This window comes from Meles meles, chromosome 1 (assembly GCF_922984935.1).
Source record: "Meles meles chromosome 1, mMelMel3.1 paternal haplotype, whole genome shotgun sequence".
In the NCBI taxonomy this organism is placed as follows: domain Eukaryota; kingdom Metazoa; phylum Chordata; class Mammalia; order Carnivora; family Mustelidae; genus Meles; species Meles meles.
This window is the reverse complement of record NC_060066.1, coordinates 212,555,249-212,576,162: the sequence shown is the minus strand read 5'-3', so window position 1 is coordinate 212,576,162 and position 20,914 is coordinate 212,555,249. Positions and strand designations below refer to the sequence as shown.

The 20,914-nt window shown below is 52.5% G+C and overlaps 1 protein-coding gene across 12 annotated transcripts in view; it reads left to right on the top strand.

Moving 5' to 3' along the window:
- CAMTA1 (calmodulin binding transcription activator 1) overlaps positions 1-20,914 on the top strand; it is an 818,028-nt gene that overhangs the window by 100,974 nt on the left and 696,140 nt on the right. Inside the window, exon 5 of one of the 12 annotated variants that reach the window (XR_006817665.1) lies at positions 6,812-8,206. The exons of the other annotated variants lie outside the window; for them this stretch is intronic. The gene's annotated coding sequence lies outside the window, so the exon portion shown is untranslated. Of the gene's footprint in view, positions 1-6,811; positions 8,207-20,914 lie in introns of those variants that run through there. 12 annotated transcript variants of the gene reach the window in all.

The following is a 20,914-nucleotide window of genomic DNA, read 5'->3' as shown; positions in this document are numbered from 1 at the left end:
AATGTTTGACTTGCTTTGGTTTCTGCTGAACCTGTATTTAAATCCACACAAACAGTTGGAATAAAGTGAAAACATCACTGGACTAGCTATTTTAAACATTTCAGGATGTGAGAATGCTAAATGGGGTTCCCTTTTAAAACTAGAAATGGCTGCTTGCATTTACATAATTACTGCTAACTAGCACAACATTTTACATGGTGACAAACGCAGGGTAGAAAAGGGATCTGTTTAAAAAAGACTGGTAAGAGGAAGCTGAAAAACTCTGTGAGCAGCTGCTTTGTGCAGAGGGCCTTTGCAAAGTCAGGGGAAGGAAACCTTTCCGTGGGGAGGGTGATGTCACGGGAGGAGGCAGGCAACCGAGCTGTCCCTTTGGCTGAGTTTTCCAAACTTTGATCGGGAAGCAGGATTGTAGGTATTGGTTCCTGAATCTGCTTTTCGGTTTTGGAAGTGGGTATGGCATTCTCTGTCCGGTGAAGTTGAACGATTAAACGCCGTCCGGTGAAGTTGAAGTTCAATGTTGGCGAAAAGAGCCTGGGAGGATATTTGTGAAAATAAACAACAGTGTCGCCTTGTCCAGATTGGGCAGTCAGTGAGTACCTCCAACCGGAAGCTCGGCTGTGTCTTTGACTCTGGCTTTTGTCCTGTGCCCCACGAGGGACCCACCTGTAAGTTCCTTTCTCTTTCTCACGTGTGGCCCACTGTGTATGTCTCTGCTGGCACCTCTGGAGTCTGGGCTGTCCTTGTTTTCCTTGCCTGACGTCCATCCCCTCTTGCTCTCTGGACTCCAGTTGCCAGTCTTGCTCCCCGGGCAGGGATCGGGGTGATCTATGAAGGATACAAGCGGGGTGAGGTCACTAGCTCGCCTCAGAGCCCTGCAGTGACTCTCTGCCCGTTTGGAGTGTACTTGGCGCATGTGACCTGGTCCCTGGGACAGTTCTCAGGCCCTACCGTTGGCTCTTGCTCGGGGCACATCGACCCTTCCCACGGCTGGAACACACCCCGTGTGCTTCTCTTCTGCAGTTTCCTCTACATGTAGTGGTGTCCCCTGCTACCCCGTGTTTGTGGGCCGCCTTCTTCAGGCCTCTCAGGTCTCACCTCAGCTGTCATCTCCTCAGGGGGCCCCTTCCCAGACAACCCATGCTAGCATGGTGCTCTGTCGCTCTGTCGTGTGGTGCGTTTGGGTAGCATTTATTACTGTCTGAAATTGTTTCTTGTATTCCTTTCCCTTTCTCTGCTCTCCTCCTCACCCCTCTAGAACGTGAGCTCTTTTCAGGCAGGGACCTAGTCTGTCTCCTCAGCTGTATTCTCAGCAGCGACAGGTGCCTGTGAGTGTACAGGTTGCCACTGATGAAGGGAATGCAGGAGAGGAGCCCCAGGCAGCACTCATGTCCAAGGAGGGGGCTGACCTGCTGGAACTGGGCACCTAGAGGGACAGTCCTGAAGTCCTCGTCCCCAGATGGTTTCTGGAACGGTTTAGGAAAACACCACTCTAAACCTTGCCTTTGCACATTGCAAGTTGACACTTGGGGGTTCAGAGAACGGCTGTGAACATGGTTCAGCCCATGTCCAATGAGAGTTAGAGACCTCGCTCTCCTGGCTTCGCTCGTGAGACGAAAAGTCAGTATTCCCAGTTCTCATGTCTCGGGGAAGCTCGTTAGTGGGGGTTTTGCCTCCTTGCTGGGGGCGGTGGTACAGCACTGCCTGACTTCGCCGGAGACTGAGTTTGAATTCACCCACCCAGCTTGAGAGCCAGACCTCATTTTCTGTGATTGCCCGGGGCATCTTTCTTGTGAGCGCTGTGGGTACACTTTGTATGTTCCAGCTTCTCTCTGGGGTTGAGGACCAGTCCCTGAAGATTCCCGTTATTTGCAGAAGTCTGAACTTCGCTGAATAGCTTTTAGCTTCCCTGGTTCTCGTCTTGGCTACGTCTTAGATTTTTAGGAGGAAAATGTGGCGAGGCTAGATAGCTGGCAAGTTGATGAGGATAGTTAAATTGAACCACCTACGTGTTCAGCTTTCCTAGGGGGGAAGAGAATCCCGCTTCCACCCCATGGCCATCTCAAACATGATATACGCCTGCAGGCTGTCAGAGCATTGACTTTGGTCCCGCATAGGCTCGTTAGGGATTGGGTTGTAGAACTCAGGAGCAAAGCCCCACTGTGCAAGCTTCCATTCTTGGTGCTCTCTTTATCTGGACGTTATTACACTGTTGGGTTGTTTTAGTAAAAATACTAACTTCTCAGTTACCTTATACTGAAGTGGACCTTCTTAGACCCAAGACCTAGGACTAGAACCCTGGAGCTGGAGCATTTGCATTGTTTTTGATTGAGCATCATCAGCTCGTTAGACTAGATTTAAAAGAGCTGCCCCCTCCCCATTCCTTCTCACGTGTGACAGGAGCCTCATGCCACCCATGGCGTGGTGTCTTGACTGCCTGGCCCCCCACTTGCCCGGCTAGAGAACAGGCTCAAGCTGGAGGGAACAAACAGGACGAAGGCAGGCAGAGTCAAGACAAGGCCTGGACTGCCTGAGCCAGAGATGTACACAGTCGGGGGGGCAAGCTAGGGTTGGAAATGGGTTTTGAGCTGCTTCTGCCAGGTCTTGCAGGTAAAAAGTAGGCAACCACAGCGGGTCGTTTCCCCTGATAATGAAGCTGGTGAACTGGGGTGTGTGTAGGGCCACCTGGGGACAGGGAGAAGAGCTGGGAGAATTGTACCTGTCATTGATTTCCTAGTTACTGGAAACTCCGTACGCCTGTCTTTCCTGGGAGCCATTTCCTTCTCTGACAGACACTGGGAGAAGCCATCTACTGCATACCCTTGAGTTACATGTCTTTTTTGATTTGGTCCTTCTTGGTTGATTGCTTTTGAAGTTCAGGTGATGGCTTGGTCAACTGAATATTTGGAACAGTCTCCCATCCATACCAGGCCGGTAAGTATTTGAAGAGCACTGACTTTCCCGCACGGGCAATTAGCACATTTGACATTGTGCTTGACACATAGACCGTGTATGTGGCGGTTACTCTGTAATTGAGCGTGAACCAGGGTGCTCTGGTCCGGCCCGAAGAAGCGAGGTTGCCCCTCTGGAAGGGCATCCTGGTTACGTTTTCCTGACATTGCGTGTGAGCAAGGGACAAGTGCCCGTTTAGTGTTGTTCCTGTCTCCTTTTCCAGCCTTAAAAAAGCCAAAATGATTTCCTGCCCATAAATTGCTTGGTTTTCTTTTTCTGGTCTTTCCTTTCGTGGCCAAGATATTTGCAGAAATTTCTGGCTAACCAGCCGTCCGTAACTTTCCTCTTCGTTGCAGATGCTGTGGTTAGTGGTACACAAGGAGCCTCACAAATCCGCACTTGTCGCCTCAGGAAAGCTGGGAAGCCAGCGGTTTAGCCGCTGCAGTGGGTTTTACTTCCTTGTCTTGAGACGGGTTTGACTCACTAAATCCTTCAAGTTGGTTGAGAAACTTAAATATTTATTAAATTTCAGTGTGTCCGACTTAGAGAAAACAAATTACTGTGTATACTTCGTAAGACCCATCTTTTGCCCATTCCTTGCTTGTAGCAATGATGAGGCTTAAAGATTCCGTCCTTCAGGCAGACAAGTTGAAGCTCGCAGACGGTGAGAGAAAGCGCCAGCCGTGGAGAGCAGTTCTCCCGCGTGGCATTGGCGTGTGAGTTGGCCCCTCAGGATGGTACACATGGTTTCCAGGGAAGAATTCTGGAAAGACGCTGCAAAGGGATTTTCCCAAGTCTCGTCTCAAGGGGAATCTCCTTTCTGCTTCAGCCGTGATTCCTAGACCGACGTCCCGCCCTCTTGTCACCCAGTGGACCTCCACACAGGTGCCTGGTTGACGGAGATCCCCTGGTTTGCTCTGTTTGAACCATGATCTTTTTAATGGTGAACTGGATGATCTAGACTGAGCACCAGGGTACCCCTGCCTTCCATCCCCTTCATGTACCCGGATGCCCGTGGCCTTCCCTCGTGTGGATCTGTAGGACAGACCAGGTAGTCCTGGAGGGTCTGTGAGGTCATCTTACCTGAAGTGCTTCTCCAGGGTGAGGGTAGGTTTGCTGCCCCCGACACACTGCTGTCCCCGTGGAAGTGTGCCTGGCGCGCTTATCCATCTGAGATGCCCCGCGGCTGATAAATAATAATCATGGCCGTGTGATTGCTGAAAGGCAGGCTCCAGCCAGTGTGTGCTGGGTTGTAGTGTTTTCCTGATGGATGGAGCCTATTCTGGGAAGCAGCTTATTGTCTCACGTGAACAGGCTTTCTAAAATAAATGACTGCTTTCTTAATATTTTGAATCATTTTCTTCAGCACATGTTTTGTAGCCGGGGTTTGAAAGCTTGCCAAATATATGCCTTCGCACAACTCCCTGTAGGGCTGGATATACAACCAGACCAAACAGTGTGATTTAAGGTTGAACATAATTGGGAACTCAGCAATCACTTGCCTTGCGTTTGATAGAATGGCAGCAGAGTGGTCTGGAGTTATTTCTCCGTTAAAAAATTATATATATAACACACATGCGCGCACGCACTCCTGTATGTTCCACCGCCTCATAATAAAGAAGTTGTGTCTGAAACCACAGGCCAGAAACACGAGTGTGAAAAATCATTACTTGACTTTTGTGGTGGAGGCAGTCTGAGCTGCGAACAGGTCCTAGCAGTCGGTACCACAGGTGTGACTGAGGACCTGAGTCGTATTGTATAAGGTTACAGGATGGAGAAGAATCAGATGGTGGCAGAAAAACATCGTAAACCCAAGCCCCCGTCAAGACTTTCATCAGGTGATGTGTTCCTTGTTTCTGTGCACGTCAGTAATTGAGCCATAAACTCGGTGAACTTGGTGCTGCCTCCTCGTTAAACAAGGGGCTTTGGTGTTCACAAGCCAGGCGCTGCCGTGTGTTTGCGATTGTTGGACTGTCGGTCTCCTATAATTGAGACCTTTTCATGTGGCTCTTGTGCGGTGGGGAAAATGCTGTTACAGCCCCACTTCCTGGAGCTCTTCAGAAGATGGACTTGAGGGCTCTTTGAGAAGTCACACGCAGAATCCAAGTGTGTTTACCAGGCCGAGGGAGGTCGTACTGGCAGACGTTTATGGGGACTGTCCGGGCCGCAGAGGGTTGGAGGTGCACGAAAACGTCTGCTTTGCCCCATGGCACACTGGCTCCTTCAGGCTCATCGCCAGCCCTGGCACCACACAGGAGGAGGGGGCGGGGAGGGAAACCGTGCCCGGCATGGCCACTGTGGTTCCCTGATGATGGCATCCCATTGCCGTGCAGTGGCCCAGCCTGCTGCCACCCCTTGTAAGAACAGGAAATAAAACTCTGAGGTGGAAATGTTACTATCTCAGTTTATGCAATTACAGTGAATTTCTTTCAGGCCCCCCCACCCCCCCGCCAGGAAAGTTTGGACACTTTTCTACTCATTGAAAAGCTATCTTTTGGAATTTCGGATAGTCAAATAAACCCAGCTCTAGAATTTAACTTTTATATGCAAACAGCATGATTATGAGAAATCCTATGGAGTATATATCTGTATATTCTACCTCTAAGAATATGTAAATTCAGCGAGATAACAAAATACAGTCAATTGTATTTCCATATATTAGCAAAAGGTGAAATTAGAATATCAGTATCATTGGCAATAGATTTAGAAACATCCAGTACAAAAAACTGAGGATGAGTGTACGCCTTCTGCCCTGAAAACGAACGTTGCTCAGAGAGACGAGAGAAGCCCCGCACCGAGGCTGTGCACTGAAAGACAGTATCGTTAAGATGTCTTTCTGTTTTCCCTAAATTGATTTAGGAATTCAGCGCCATCCTAGTCAGAAGTTAGACAAGCCAACTGTAGTTTATATGGAAATGCAAAGGACCTAGGGAAAACCAAATCAGTTTTGAGAAAGAATAAAACCAGGAGATTTCATTGCCTGATTTTCAAGACTTCTTACAAAGCTACAGTAGTCAGTCTCGTGTGGTATTGCTGAGGGTAGACACAGACATCAGTGGGGCAGAATAAAGAGGTCAGAAATGGACCCACACATCCACGGGCAGTTGACTTTTGACAGGGGCGCGCGGCAGTTCAGTGAGAAAGGACGGTCTTTCAAACAAACGGTAATGGAACGATTGGACGCACAAATAACATGGACCTTGACCCGTACCCTGTACCATATACAGAAATTAACTCAAAATGGATCATCGGATCTAAGGTTAGAGTCTAAAACTTTGATAAAACTTCTAGAAGACAACACAGGAGAAAGTTTTTGTGACCTTGGAATAAGCAGAGATTTTTTTTTTAGATACCCAAAGCACAATCTCTAAAAGAAAAAAATGGACTTTATACTTCATCAAAAGTTTAAAAATTCTCTTCTTCCAAAGATACTGTCAAGACAATGAAACTATAGGCCACAGACTGGGAGGAAACATAGGCACAGCCTGTGTCTAATAAAGAACTTGCATCCAGAATATATGAACTCCTTAAAACTCAGTAACGTGAGTTATTGAAATGGCCGACTTAAAAATGGAGAAGAGATTTGAATGGCCATGTTACGATCTGCAGCTTAGCACATGGGAGACACTGGGGTCCACAGTTATCAGAGAAGCGCAGTAGAAACCGCAGTGAGCCTAGCCAGCGCACCCCTGTTGGAATAAATCTTCCAAACAAAACAAAAACCGTGGTAACACCAGCTCTCATACGTGGCTGGTGGGAATGCAGAATGGTACAGCCATTTTGGAAAGAAATGTGAGTTTTCTCTAAACCTGCACTTTAAAAAAATAAATGTTAACCCTGTGCTTAAAATATGGCCCCACAGTTCCAGTTGTAGGTATTTACCTGAGAGAATAAGACGCTGTGTTCGTGCAAGAACTCGCGTGGGAGCCGTGGCTTTATTCATGACTTCCCAGAGCACAAACCCCGTGTCATTCCGCTGTCGAACGACTCTGTCAGCTCAGTGGAACACTACTCAGCAGGGAAAAGAGGCAAACCGATACCACACAGATGGGCCTCACACGCATCCTGTTTAGTGAAAAGAAGCCAGAGTCAAAGGCTGCTACTGCTGATTCCATTCCTAGGACTTTCTGGAAGAGGTAAAACTACACGGCAGGGGAGCAGATCGTGGTTGCTGGTGCTGGAGGTGGGGGTGAGTTGGCCACAGATGGGTACAAGGGAACTTCTCTGAATTTTGGTTACGGTTGTGGTCGCACAGCTATACGTCTTTGTCAGACTGTGTAGACCGGGACGCTTTGAACAGGTACTTCACAAAAGAAAGCATACGGAAGGCCAGTTAACATGTGGAAAGCTGCTCAACATCGTCCCTCGTGAGGGAGGTGTGGATTCAGGCCGTTAGGTGCCATGTTGTACGTCGCTGGTCGGTACGTCATGTGACAGAGCTTCTTGGGACGCCTTTGGGCGTGTGTATGACATGGAGGTTTGCTTTCTGTGGTTTCAGTTCCCGGCAGTGGATGACCCTCCGTCATCCGCTCCGGCAGAGGGTCAGCAGCGTAACGCTGGGTCACCCGCCCGCACCACTCACCGCCTTCATCCTGGCACGCAGGCATTTCATCCCCTCACGCCATCCTGGGAAGAAGGGTGAGTATAGTAGGATGAGAGAGAGGGAGAGAGACCGCAGTTAACCTAACTTTGTTGGGGTATATTGTTATGATTGTTCTGTTTTGTTACCTGCTGTTGTTCATCTCTTACTGTGCCTGATTTATAAACTAAACTTTATTCCAGGTTTGGATGTATAGGAAAAACTTAGTGTAAATGGGGTTTAGTGCTATCCATGATTTCAGGCATCCCCTGGGGGTCCGGGAAGGAGTCTCCTGTGCATAAGGGGGTGCTCCCATATATGTTCACAAGAGGACTTGCACAAGAGTGTTTGTATAAAGCCCCAAACTGGAAGCAGCCCAAATATCCATCATCTGAAAAACGGATGAACAAATTGTGGAATTCTGCTGAGCAATAAAAAGAATGAACTACCGGTACAACCCATTTGGATGGATCTCGAAAACAGGAGAAGTGCGTACTCTGTGAAACCCATCTGTGGTGATGGAAAGTGGTTCTTGAGGACACTGGGTGGTGGAAAGAGGAGGAGACTTAGTAGGATGACGGAGGTGCGCTAAATCCCATTTTAGGTTGTGACTGTGTGGGCAGATGTCAAACAGATTCAGATCCATACTTTCTATTGTGTGTTAATTATACTTTAATAAAATTATCTTAACTCAGTTTTATACACATTTTATTGAATCCTTTTTTTTTTAAAGCCATTTATTCTGTTTGGTCATCGTTGCATGCGTTTTGTGTAAGCCCGGCTTTCTGTGTGGTACATGTCATTGACGTTGTGCAGTATCCCACTGGGGCAGGTGGAAAGGCTCAGCTTCTGATCGCATGGTTTGGTATGGCCACGGCTTCCGAATGTCAGAGGGACAGGTGAGTAACCCCGTGTGTTTCGGCCCCGTGTCCTGTCCGATCTGCTTTTGTTGACCAGTTGTCATGCGTAGGATCGGCGCTGCGGAGAACTTGAAGACCCCCATGCACCTTAGGAGGGGCGAGCCCTTCTGGAAGCTGATGGGCTGGAATTCAGGCCGCGGCCTGAGCTGGACGCGTGGGACGAGGGTTGGAAAAGAGTCTCCTGCTCCAGCTTGCGCTAAGCATCAGGGCTCTTGCTTCGATCTGTCTTTCCTCGCTACACTTTCCGTGGCTAGTGCCGCCCGTGGGCATGGGTTCTGCCGTCACCAGTCTGTTGACGGTTCCCCAGTGACCTGCAGTTCGTGCTCTTCTTCCCGGTCAGAACTCTCTAGCTGTCCCCTCTCTACTGCTCCGTCCTCTCTGCTCACAGATGTGCCGTTATTCTCTCTTTGTGTAAAGTTCCTCTCAAACCTTCCCTGCAACTGCTTCCTCTCGGGGTTTCCCTTTCTACCCTTTCCTCAGCCACAAATGCCAGGCCTTGACATCCGCATCCCTTGCAGACTTCTGTTAGGATATACTGAGAGTGCTTATTACGAAGTCCTGTGGCCTGCTTTCAGCCGTCCTCCTTCCTAGCTTCTGTGTGCTGTTTGTTAATGTTGACTTTCCTTTGTTTTCTTGGAAAAAAAAATCTTCCTCTCCCTTGGTTGTGTCTGGGTCACAGTTCTCTCTCCTGCTTTGCTGCACATATCCTGCCTTTCTCCTCGCCAATCTTTTGAGATTGCAGTGCCTTAAATTTGTGTCCCTGGCCCTCTTTTTTACAGTGGGAGAACTCTGGCCTGTGTTCCGTTATCTGGTGGCTTCAATTTCCACTTCTACACCCATGGTACCGCATCTGGATCTTAAGGCCCTACCCTTTGCCTGAGTCTCACATCTTTGTTTCATGCTGCACACCTAACACTTGAAACTCCCTGTGTCCCAAACCAGACTCCTTGTTTTTCCCCCTGCCTGATCCTTTGTTCCTTGCCACTGAGGTCTCATAGCTAGCCCAGGCTCACAGCTCTGGCGTCCTCCTTGATGCCCTGTGGTGCTCTTGGAGTCTGAATGGCGATCCACAGTTTCTGCCTGTCTTTTCCGTCTCTCCCAGCCATTGCCGCAGTGTGGGCCCTTGCGACCCCTGGACTATCCCTGGGTCTCCCTGCCTTGTTCTTCCTTTTCCTACAACCCCCTTCTGCCTTCATTTGAAGGCAGTTACCCCTACTCTGCAGGTTAAAGGCTCAGCTCCTTAGGATACTGTGAAACCCTCTGTCTATGCAGCACCTGTCCCTTTTGCACCTGGGTGATGGGAACGCCTGTAAGTTTCACTTAAATTTCCCCTCCTCTCTGTGTTGGCATCACCCCCCGGCAGAATGGCTGGTTCTTTGTTCTGGGTTCATGTGGCTCTTCATACACTTTCTTCGTAATAATTTGTGAATGTGTCTGTACACTTTGGGGATCGTACCTGGGTATCTTGTGTGTGTTCCAGGGCCAGACAGCCTTTCCATCCCTCCCTGCTCCTGTGTTTTCCACATACTCTCCCTGCTCCTCCAGATGCCCCAGAGGGGAGGCAGAGCTGAATGTTGACACTCTGGCCAAATGAGCCCGTTGCCTTCTTGGGGAGTGTGAGCGGAAATCACCCACAATTTCTTCAGACAAGCCAGGAGGGGCCACTCTGTGATCTGGAAGCTGTCCAGTGTTGGTGCCAAGAAGAGGGATTTCCTCTTTCATGTCCTGTCCAAATGGTTCTGGCGGTGTGATTCTCCCAGGGTTCTCCTGTTCCTGGGGAGGGGTGGGAAGAAGGGCGGGGAGAGACACACTGTCGAGGGGCTTTGTATAGGAGACGAAGATGCCAGCCTCCTAGCAGAGAGGACTGTGTCTGCCGTGCCGAACTCATGCACTGTGTCTGCGCTGCGCGTGCTAATTCCAGATGGAAAAGGCTCATGTCAGGCCTGCTCCTTCCTCCCACTCCTGGCAGGGCTGTGGGTAGGCAGCGATCCCGCTCCTGACCTCAAATAAAGCGGCCCGGGGCCCCAGAGAAGAGCCTGTGTTCTGGACGGGTGCTAGCCCACTGACACAGAAAACGGGGGCGGTGGCAGGTGCTGCAGGCGCGGCGGGAGGCGTGCCAGGGACCGCGGCCATGGGGACGGCCGAGTTGGGCATTTTTAATTGATGCCTTTAATAATTACTGTTTAAGCAACAGAAGGCAAAGTGAGACTGTTTCAAAGGCAAAGCAGAGCAGCACGCGTTTGGAAGTTGGCTCAGAAATCCGTGCCTCCCTCCCTGCTCTGTGGCTGTTACTTGAATGTATTTTGTATTTAATTTTCCCTCCCCCTCATTTTCGAGCGCGCCAGTGCTTTCCCTAGAGGGAGTGAAGAGGAAGGTGCTGTATGACATGTCCTCGTCCAGTTATTACTTGCCCAGGGCCACTGCACGTTTCTTCCGCCAGTCAAAACACTCGTTTTAGTGAGGTTTGAGCCCCTGCTGCCCGCGCTGCTGTGGGCACCTGAGGGGGAGCGGTCGTGACCCGCCCGAGAGGTGGCCGGAGCCGTCCGTGCCCACGACACGGCCTCGCTGTGCTCCAGCAGGGCCCCCTGGGTCTGAAGAGGAAGTGGAGATCCGTCTTCAAGATAGACATCCATCGCAGGCTTCAACTCTTAAATATTTGTGATTTGTCTTTTCTAATTGCTTTTCAGTTTGTTTGCTTTTTCAAAATCCGGTGTGTGGTTTCCACTGTGCCCTTGAGTTGGTGAAACGGTAAGAGTTCTAGGATGTCCGGAGCCTCGGCAGCATCGTCAACAGTCACTGTTTGCTGAGTCGCCAGACATCTGGGCTCTGGGACAGCTAAAGGGACACGGGCCCTGACCTCTAGGAACTCTTGCTGTAAGGAGACGTGACCGGCTGACCCGCAGCCTCAGCTGCTGTCGTCCCCGCGACCCCCTCATGCCTTCCCACAGCCCGTGTTTCTGGAAGGGGTGTGGAGCTTTGAAGGGGCGAGAGCAGGTCTGGGCAGCTTAGGTCCAGGGCTCTGTGCTGTGGGCTGAGCTTCCACTGCGGGCAGCTGAGGGGTCCTGGGTTTCCTCCAAACAGCTGCTCTGGGGCCTGCGTAAGCCCAGCACCTCTCGGGGCTCGTGCCTCCTGCTGTACTGAGAGCTTGTGCTATTCCCTGGGTTGACAGTCCCTTCCTGGTGACACACCGAAGGCTCTGGGTCCAGCAGCAGGTACCAGACCCACCCAACAGGGGAGTACGGGTGCCTGTCCCAGGGGCCAGAGCTACCTGGGCCCGGTCACAGGGAGCGAGCTGGGAGTGCCCTCCGTCACACCAGGACTGGCCTCAGGCACACGTGACACCTGGTGCTCCCAGCCCCTCAGAGACAGAGTTCCTGGCCACGGGCTGAGCAGCCAGCCCTTCTGCTCGGATCCCAATACACTGCAGGTAGAATCCAGAGACCGCCCATGACCTCCAGGCCTCTGGTGGTCTGGCTCACAGCGCCCCCATTCCTGATGCTGGTGTACCTACTGTTCCTTCTCCCAGGAGCCCCCCACAGTTCCCTCCCTGTTTCTGCCTGAGCTGTGCTCAGACGTGCCCTTGGGTGATGTCTGTGGCCGTCTTGTCTGACGAGCGCTCCCTCACCCCTCTGCCTGCCGGGTTCCTGTGATGTGCTTCAGACGCCTGCTGGGTGGCATCTCCTTATCTGTGTGTCCTCTGTCTCCCTTGTGACTGGAAGAAGGGGCTTTGGCCATCAGCTGTTGCTGTGGCCCCTGGTCTCCCGAGCCGGCACTGAGGGCACCCCGCCGCCCTGGGTGGCAGGCAGGCTGATGCCTGGGCCTCTGTCTCGCACTCCCCAGCCAGACCTTCTACCCACGGCTTATCTGCTTCCTGGCACAGGGGACGCTGTTCGCTGCTCACTGCAGATGCTAAGCTAGAATATTCAAGAAGCATACTGAAAGTCAAGTTTCGGGTGCTTTTCCGAAGAAAAGGTTTCTGTGTCCGCTGTTGGGCAACTCACTCACCGCCTCATTCTCCTCCGTAAATCCAAGCCTCTTGGGACAGTGGCCCTGTCCCCTTCTCCACATTTGGCACAGAGTTCATAGTGGTGAACCATAGTTCTCATTTGTTTTATTTTGTTGGGGTGGAGAATTGGAAGGTGGACATAATATTCAATAAAATATGCTTTGATTCGACTTCGTCAAAATACTGCTCATGAGGCCGTGGGGGTCTGTGACTGTGAGACCAAGCTGCACAGCTCGCTGGGAGTGTGTGCTGAGGTGCCCTGTGCCTTGTCCCCCCTGCCCCGCTCAGGGGCACAGTCCTCGCCGGGCTCCTGAGTGTGCCGTATTTCTCGGGAGTTGTCACTGACAGGTAAGTGTGCCAGAGTAATTTATCCAGATTCCGACATTTTCAGAATCACACATGAGCATTGAGGAATCATTGCTGAAACTGCTCAATCCTTTAAATTTAATTAAAAGGTATTGAATCAAAGAATAACATGGAAAAGTATAGTAATAACCACAAGCATCCTGGTCCCTTTATGCCCTAACCCTTACCCCGGTTTTTCAGCGGAGGCCAGTAGGATGAAGCGGGCCGACTTGCCACATTCTTTTTTACTCTTCAGGAAAACAAAGATTTCCTTGCCTGAAAAGAGAACTCAATTTATTTGTCTGCTTTGGTCATCTGAAATGTTAGCCACAGACTGGAGAATCCTTGAGACTTTTAATAACTCAGAGGAAAGGGCGCACGAAGTGAAGTCACCTAATATTCTGTACGTGGACAGAGTATTTCTGAATTAATTCAAAATACACGTGAAAGGTCAGTTTTGTCTCCCTGTTCCAGCTGCATTGGGGAAGAACAACAACCCTGTAGCTGTTCTTTCTAAGCAAAATCATAGTTGTTTCCTTCTTGGGCACTTCCTGAAATGATGCACAAGGAAATGCTGGCCCCTGGGGGAGACTGGGAAAAGGCATCACCTAGAAACGCACAGCAGCAGAGGCCCATCCCAGGCCTGCCGGGTCTTGAGGCCTCTCCAGAGGGGTGTAGTTCTCCGGTGAATGGGGGCTCTACCCTGAGGTGGGTCCTAGAGCAGACCCTTGGGCCAGCTGGCCTGTCGGAGGGGTGGAGCTTTATCTGGCCAAGGTGCACATGTGTGGGAGAGAGCGTGGGGTGTAGAAGGTTCTAGTTGCCTAAAAAGCTGGGGTCCTGACAGTTTGTGATGTGGATCTAAGTACAGTGGGTAGATGGGCCACGGGGGGGACACTCACCAGCCACCCAGCTTACCTCTGAGTGTACCAGGTAAACCTAATCCATGTGCACAAAAAGACTTGTCAAAATTATCCCCGAGTGAACTTTCCAGGTCCTGTTTTTCAGACTTTGCCCTGTGAGGGGCTTGCGCTAACCTGAGGCCAAAGAGGATTTCCTGCATCTTCCTCAGCTGCTGGCCTCGAGGGCTGCCCGGCCCCTGTCGAGCTCTGTGCAGCCAACCTCGACTAGTCCTCAGATTGGTGCCTTTCTCACAGTGTGCCATCGTGGACCCTGCAGCTGTCCCGTGTTGGCTTTTGGTTTTATCTGTGTGTCGATGAGGTCCTGGCGTCCAGCCAAAAGCCCTTTCTGCGGACGGGCTGAGGCAGTGTTACCTGTCGGGTGGCCCAGGGGGTCGCCCTTCTGCAGGGTCGTAATTAGGTTCACACCCCACATGATTCCAAAGCTGCTGTGGACTTTCCGTAGGTGGTCTCTGGGGAGGAAAGAAGAGCCGCGACCTCCAGATCTCCAAACTCTGCCGCGGCAACTTCTTCCCCGCCCCCGCCCCCCCCCCCACCCCTCCCAGCTTCTGCACAGCTAGTCCCCTGGGGGGCCCAGAGCCAGAGCATTGCTTTGTAGGGTTGACCCTCATACAGAAATGTTTCTGCAACATTTGAGCTCTGCAAGGAAAAACCAGCTTTTAGAAAAAAATGCTGGTCTTGTTGTTTGAGGGGAAAATTAATACGACTTGACGTGTGCTTGTTGGAAGCATAACTCTGCGTGCCTGTGGCCCTCCGACATGTCATGCTTTGGGAAAGCCCTCACATCCTCGCAGACCCCGTCTTGTGTCTTCTGTGTTTACAGAGCTCAGCACACAGGGTCAGGAACCCACGCCGAGTATCGCATGCGGGACTGCGGCGGAGGTGGGGCTGTGTGCTCTTGACCCCTCGCAGGTCTCTGTGAGGGAACCCGTGGCTGCTGAGTCTCGGGTGCTTTGGGCCTGGCCCCCGGGCCGTCGGCCTTTCCAGCAGCTCGCAAGGCTGTGCCGGGAGCACTTCGTAGTTGCGCAGCAGTGAGGAGACTGAGGTGGCGGGCGAGGCGTGGACCTGAAGGGAGCTGTGTGTCCCAGTCGCTGTCCTCCAGGATGTCATCCTAAATTGCCGTACATCTGCTAATGAGGAGACAAGGCGTTACCTTCCGTGTGGAGCAGCTGCATTAATTACATCCTCTCAGACATCCCCTGTGCCTACCACTCCTGGCCAGCTTCCTCTGCTTTAAATTAATAGACCAAATTAGAGGGACTCGGGGAGGGTGTCCCTGGAGGCCAGATGCCCTCTGCTCCTTGGATGTGGAGGCTGACTTTTTCTCAGGACCAGGGCCCGTGGGGCTGGCTCTGGGAGGTGGTCTGGGAGGGAGTGAAGGAGCCCAGGAGGCCACTTCTACAAAGGTGGCCCATTTGACTGGAGAGGACACTGCCTGTTGTCATTTCCTGTGACTTTCAAGCCGGTCATCCTGCCTGTTGGCAGTTTGTGTCCATCCAGAGAATGAGATGTTAGTGACAAGTCTAGAAGCCTGAAGACAGAGCCCCTCTGCACGGGGTCTGCAGCCATGTGCTGTCATATCCGAATCCTTGGGAAGGTTCAGCCGAGAGAGGGGTGGCCGGGCCCCTCCCTGTGCCATGCCCCTGCCTCCAGCCGCAGGAAGAGGCGTGGGTGGGGGTGTGCTGAGCTGCGGAGGGCAGTTAACTTCCCTGAGCATTTCCATCTGAAAAGTGGGAACGGTGGTCCCGCCTTCTGGGTCTGTCATGAATGTAAATCCACAACTTTATTATTTCTTTCTGCTTCCTTGTTTGAGGTCTGCGTGCTCCCTGCCCTGAGCCAAGCATCAGGCTCATTCCTGGCACACAATGGGAGCCTGGTACATATTTGTTGAGCAAATGAATGTGATGATGATTTGCACAATAATAGTTAAGGACACCCCACCGGTTGTCTTCCCAAATCCCTGCTCCCTCCCCTCCTCTTCCCTGCCCTCCACTGTCCAGGGTTCAGATTTTAGAATGCCTTGGTTTGTGGGGGGCTGTGCTGTGCCAGGCCTGGAGAGTAAGCCTCCTGAGCCTGCCTTAAAAAGCATCAGAAAGGTTTTCCCTCCTTCCGCTCGGCAGCCCTGCTCTCAATCCCAGATTAGCAGTTTTTGTAGGAGGCACCCAGGAAGTCTTGCACTCTTGAGTTCATTGGCTCCGGGAGCCATAGGCTGAAGGTCAAGTCCTTTCTGACTGGCTGCCTCAGGATGCTTTGCAGGCCAGTGGGGTAAGCAGCGGCCAGTGTCCCCTGTTTGTGTCTGAATGAGACATTATTCCCAAGAAGTCACCAAGTGTGAAAATGTGTGTTGTCTTGCTAATGGGACACTAATGAAATATTAAAGTGTGTCTCTCTTCCTGTCTGTCTCCTGGGGGCTACTCTAAGACTTTAGTCATCTTTACATAAAGAGCCCCAGGGAATTAACATTTCTTAGTACTCTTCAAGATAACCTTGGTATTTCTGCTGCCACAAGAGAGAAGTTTTTCCGTGTATGTTTGGCGGCTGTCTGTCTGGGCTGAGGCTCCCTCCCTCTGTGGGTGTGTGTGTGGAGTAGACCTGGGGAGGGTTCTTTGGGTTGGTTCTACCAGCAACTGGTCCCCTAGGCTGACAGGTTTTCCCAACTCCCGTATGCCCCACCTCTGCCTCCTTTTTATTTATTTACTTATCTGTTTATCTATTTACTTATTTATTTAAAGATTTTATTTATTCATTTGACAGAGACACAGCAAGAGAGGGAACACAAGCACAGGGAGTGGGAGAGGGAGAAGCAGGCTCCCTGCTGTGCAGGGAGCGTCTGTGGGAGAACCCAGGACCTGGGGATCGTGACCTGAACTGAAGACAGACACTTAATGACCGAGCCACCCAGGCGCCCCCGCATTCTTTTTAACAGAAGATGTGACCGCCAGTGCATAGGGGATAGGCTGTCATAGGCGTTCCAGACTGAACCAGGCCTGCTGCCTGTTATCACGGGTGTGTCGCGGAATCCTCCCAACCCCCCAGCTGGGCAGCTGGGGAGGTTCTCTTCCCACGTGGGCTCAGAGAGGGTATGTGGCCCGTCCAAAGACGCAGCCCCGGTCAATCACAGAGGCAGGATTTGAACACAGCCCCTTGCGCAGTATGCCGGCGCCTGGGCTCGGAGCCACCGTGCTGTGTGGCCTGCCCCAGCACCTCCTGCCTGCCCCTACAGACCTGACCTCCCCGGGCTGCCTTCCACGTGCTGTGACCTGGAGTGAGTCACACTGTCTGTGCCTCCGTTGGCCTCTATAAAGGGACCAAATGCAGCCCTTCCTCTCCTGTGTGAACACTCCAGAGGACAAAGGGCACTGAGGACGGGCTGGAGTTCAGGGACTAGTTTCTCCCGTTGTGCTCCAGGTGTGTGTCCGCATCTTTGCTGCAGCTGCCATCGGGTGGCCCCACGAGCCCTGGCCTGGATGCCTGCGAAGGTTCTCCTAGCCGGCCCACATGGCTGTGAGCCCCCGTTTCGCACCTGTGCTCCTGTGACTTCCTGCTGGACACCAGGCCCGCCAGGTGGCTCAGCGCTTGGCTGAGGGGCCGGCAGAGAGACCTGCCGTTGTGGTTCCCATTCCTCCAGCTGCCCTGGGATGCCCTCCCTGTGAGAACACTGTCGGAGCAAGGGAGGCACCCTGCTTGGCCCCCAGGGGCCCTTGGCCTGGCCTTTGTGTACCTTGCTCCCTCCCCCCCACCAAACTTCAGCTTCCTCCACCCTAGACCCAGCTGGGCTTTTTTTCTGGAAGCTTCCATCAACAAACCTTTGCACTGGATTTTGCACTCTTCCTGAGTGTTTTCAAGTTGCTTCATGGCTGAGCATTTCTGTGTGTGCCAGGCTGTGTACTCAGAGCCAGAGATTGCGGAGGAGACAAGTGAGGGGGAGAGGAGAGGACTGGGGGGCTCTCGCAGGAGGTGGGTGGAGCTGGATGGTTGAGAGAGAGGGAGGGAGGCCTGTCCTTTGGGGCGGAATGCAGGCTCAGGGGCAGGCAAGGATGGATATGAGGGCACGTGAAAAGCCAGGGGCTTGTCAGCATTCTGAGAGGGGGCAAAGAGGCTGCACCAGGCCGAGGAACTCTCTTACATGGTCTCATACTGCCTCTGGGGTTCTTAGTGTAGTCACAACTGATGATTTCGGAGGGGTTCGGTTTGATGCCTGCCTCCCCCCGTTGAATATAGGTCGCAATAGGGCAGGGCCCATGTCTGACCCTTTCACTGTGTACCTCTGGTGTTAGGACAGGGCCTGATGGATACACAGGGGTTACGGGAGCTCACGGATGAATGGGTAGGCACGTGAGTTAAGGTGAAGTCACACACAGAGCTACAGAATGCCCCAGTTTGTGGCCACCCGTGGCCATTTATTGTGGCCTCTGGCTAGTGGCCTGGCTGTCCAGGCACTGTCTGCCCCTTCTCAGGTTCTGATCCCAGGCTGGCCCCCAGGGATTGGAGCCATGTGTGCATGTTGGGCCCCGGGCCTTTCTCGCTTCAAGATGCAGCCAGCCTAGGCCTGGCTTGACAAGTTGAGGCTTTTAGCTCAGCAGGTCCGAGGAAACGCGGAGCCCATGTTGTTGGCCAGGGCGGTGTCAGCTGCCCCCGAGTCCAGGGCACTGCTCTGTGCTCTCTCCCCTCCATAGGATCACATTCTTGTCTCCACCTCACCAGCATTTTTATCTTAATTTGCGAGCCTGCTGGAGCACCAATGAAGACATACTGTACTGCCCGAAAAAAAACCAGCAGAATTCTAATTCTGTACAATTCAAAAGCGTGCCTTCAGCTAGCGCTGCTGCAGAAGTAAGACGAGCAGGAGAGACGCAGCCCTGCTCCAGCTTCCTGGGCTGGTCTGGGGCTCGTCCTGGCCGCCTCTCATTGGCCCTGGGCTTAATGAAGCCTTCTGATTTAGTTTTCTATTCATTATTTTTTGAAAAAAGAAAAGCTGCTTTAATGGAAGCTTTTAAAATCCCAGAGCTTTGGATTTCTCTACTTCGTCAGGCAAAAGTGGATTCATTTAAGTAGTTTTTTTTTTTTTTTAAATGCATATACTTATGAGGATTGCAAAAATTAGAAGTTTTACTCCTTCCACTCCAGTAACCTAAAAGCCAAGCTTGGAAAACAATTTGTGGTGGGGCATGCGCAGTCACTCAGCCAAGAAATGCAGCAATCTTTGAATTTCTGCGTTTCATCATTTCTCTGCCCTGTCCTCCTGGGGACTTGGGCTTGCACCCCTTCCCTGCCCAGCTCCTGCCTGGGGCTGTAGTTCTCGAGGTTTCACAGGAAGAGGAAGAAGAGCAACCCAGGGGGAAAAGACTCGGTAGAGTCACGTGAACATTACCTTTCAAGACAGGAGAGACCAGTGCAGTCAGCAGGGAGCGGGAGGGGTCAGAGAAGTGGTCTGAAAGGAGAGGCTTGCTGGAGGAAGGTCCCTGGGCGGGGGGAAGAGCTGGGGCAGCTGGAGGGGGTGCGAATGTCAGCCGAGGTGGGGAGTCGTGTGAGAGGCAGCGGCTAGTTTCGGGCCTCCAGCTTGCGCCACGGTGGCCCCTTGGCAGGGTTAGAGCCACGGGATTGGGAAGGAACATGGAGTCCGCGATGTTCATGATTGCTAAGACAGGGACAATCAGCGCAGCTGCTGACCAAGCCTGGGGCCTGCAGGAGGGGGGCCCCGGTGAATCCTCCCAGGCCCTCTGCCCTTCAGTAGAGCGTCTGATCCCCCTGTCAGGCTGTGGTCGCCACCTCCAGCACAGGACCGGTCCCCCATCTGTGCGTACCGAGTCTTTGGCTGTGGGTCCCGCACAGTGGACATGGGCAGTGGAGCCCCAGGGTACGCCCTGTGAATACCTTCCTGCCCCAGGTCCAGATGCCTTGGAGAGGTCCCGAGGAGAGCCAGGGCATGCAGTGTCGGTGATCTTCCCCTGTGCTTCTCCCTGCCCCCTGGTGGCGGGGGGAGGATCCTCCTGGCTGGCCTGCATCCGGTTCCCCCAGCTGTCAGCACAGAGCCGGGGACCTTTCCCAGGCCTCACAGAGTCGAGAGCCCATCCATTTTCCAAGAAAGGACACCGGGAGAGATGGCCAAATTGAGTTAGGAGTGCCAGGAATCCAGCTCTGCGAGCAGCTCGAGTTCCTGTAAGGCCGCCCCGCCCCTGAATTACAGCTGCGTCTCTGCGTCTGCAGGGAAGCTGGGCAGCGCTCCCCGGGGTTTGACAGCAGCTTGATTTACAGGCCTGCATGTTGGCTGCACGTTTCACATCAATTCTCCTTCTTTAAACTTCTAAGCCTTTGCCTTATGAATGAGGCCACTGGTTTTCTGAGTTCCTTGTGCTTTTATGAGTTTTCCAACTTTCTTCTTCCCAGCTTCTCTATAACCTGTTCTGAACACCTGCTCTGCGGTGAGACCGTGGCAGACTCCCCAGGGGTCCAGATTCGGACCACAGTTCTGGGCTTCAAGGAGTTAGCGTTCTTGGGAGGGATGGGAAGAAGCCGGGTGTGCAGATAAGTTCTCCGCTTGGTGCGGCCGCTGAGCCCCCGTGTGCCAGACTGGCTCTCTGCCGACGCTGTGGGAGGTGCTAGGGGCCCCGTGGTGACCCAGGCCGGGTGGGCCCTGCGCTCGCCCTGTGCGGAAGCGAGATGTATGTCAAGAGGTGGGAGGACAGAATCACAGGCTCCTCCCAGGGCCCACAGCAGAGACTGTGTGGCCTGGGGGCCTGGGGGCTGGATCAGAGAAGTTTCTCTTGAGCAAGGGACATTAAAGCTGGCACCTGGAGGCTGAGTTAGCCAGCTGAAGGGGTGGAGGGGAGCTGCCCTGTGGAGACGTGGTGTCCAGAGAGCATGACATGTCTAGAAACTGCAGAAGTCCAGAAAGTATGCAGCCTGGGGCGCCTGGGTGGCTCAGTGGATTAAGCCGCTGCCTTCGGCTCAGGTCATGATCTCAGGGTCCTGAGATCGAGCTCCGCGTCGGGCTCTCTGCTCCGCAGGGAGCCTGCTTCCTCCTCTCTCTCTGCCTGCCTCTCTGCCTACTTGTGATCTCTCTCTCTGTCAAATAAATAAAATAAAATCTTTAAAAAAAAAAAAAAGAAAGAAAGTATGCAGCCTGGGAAGGTGCGCCCAGGATGCGGCTGGAGCCGTCTGCAGGTGCCAGGTGGTACAGAGCCCGTCAGCTGGAGGG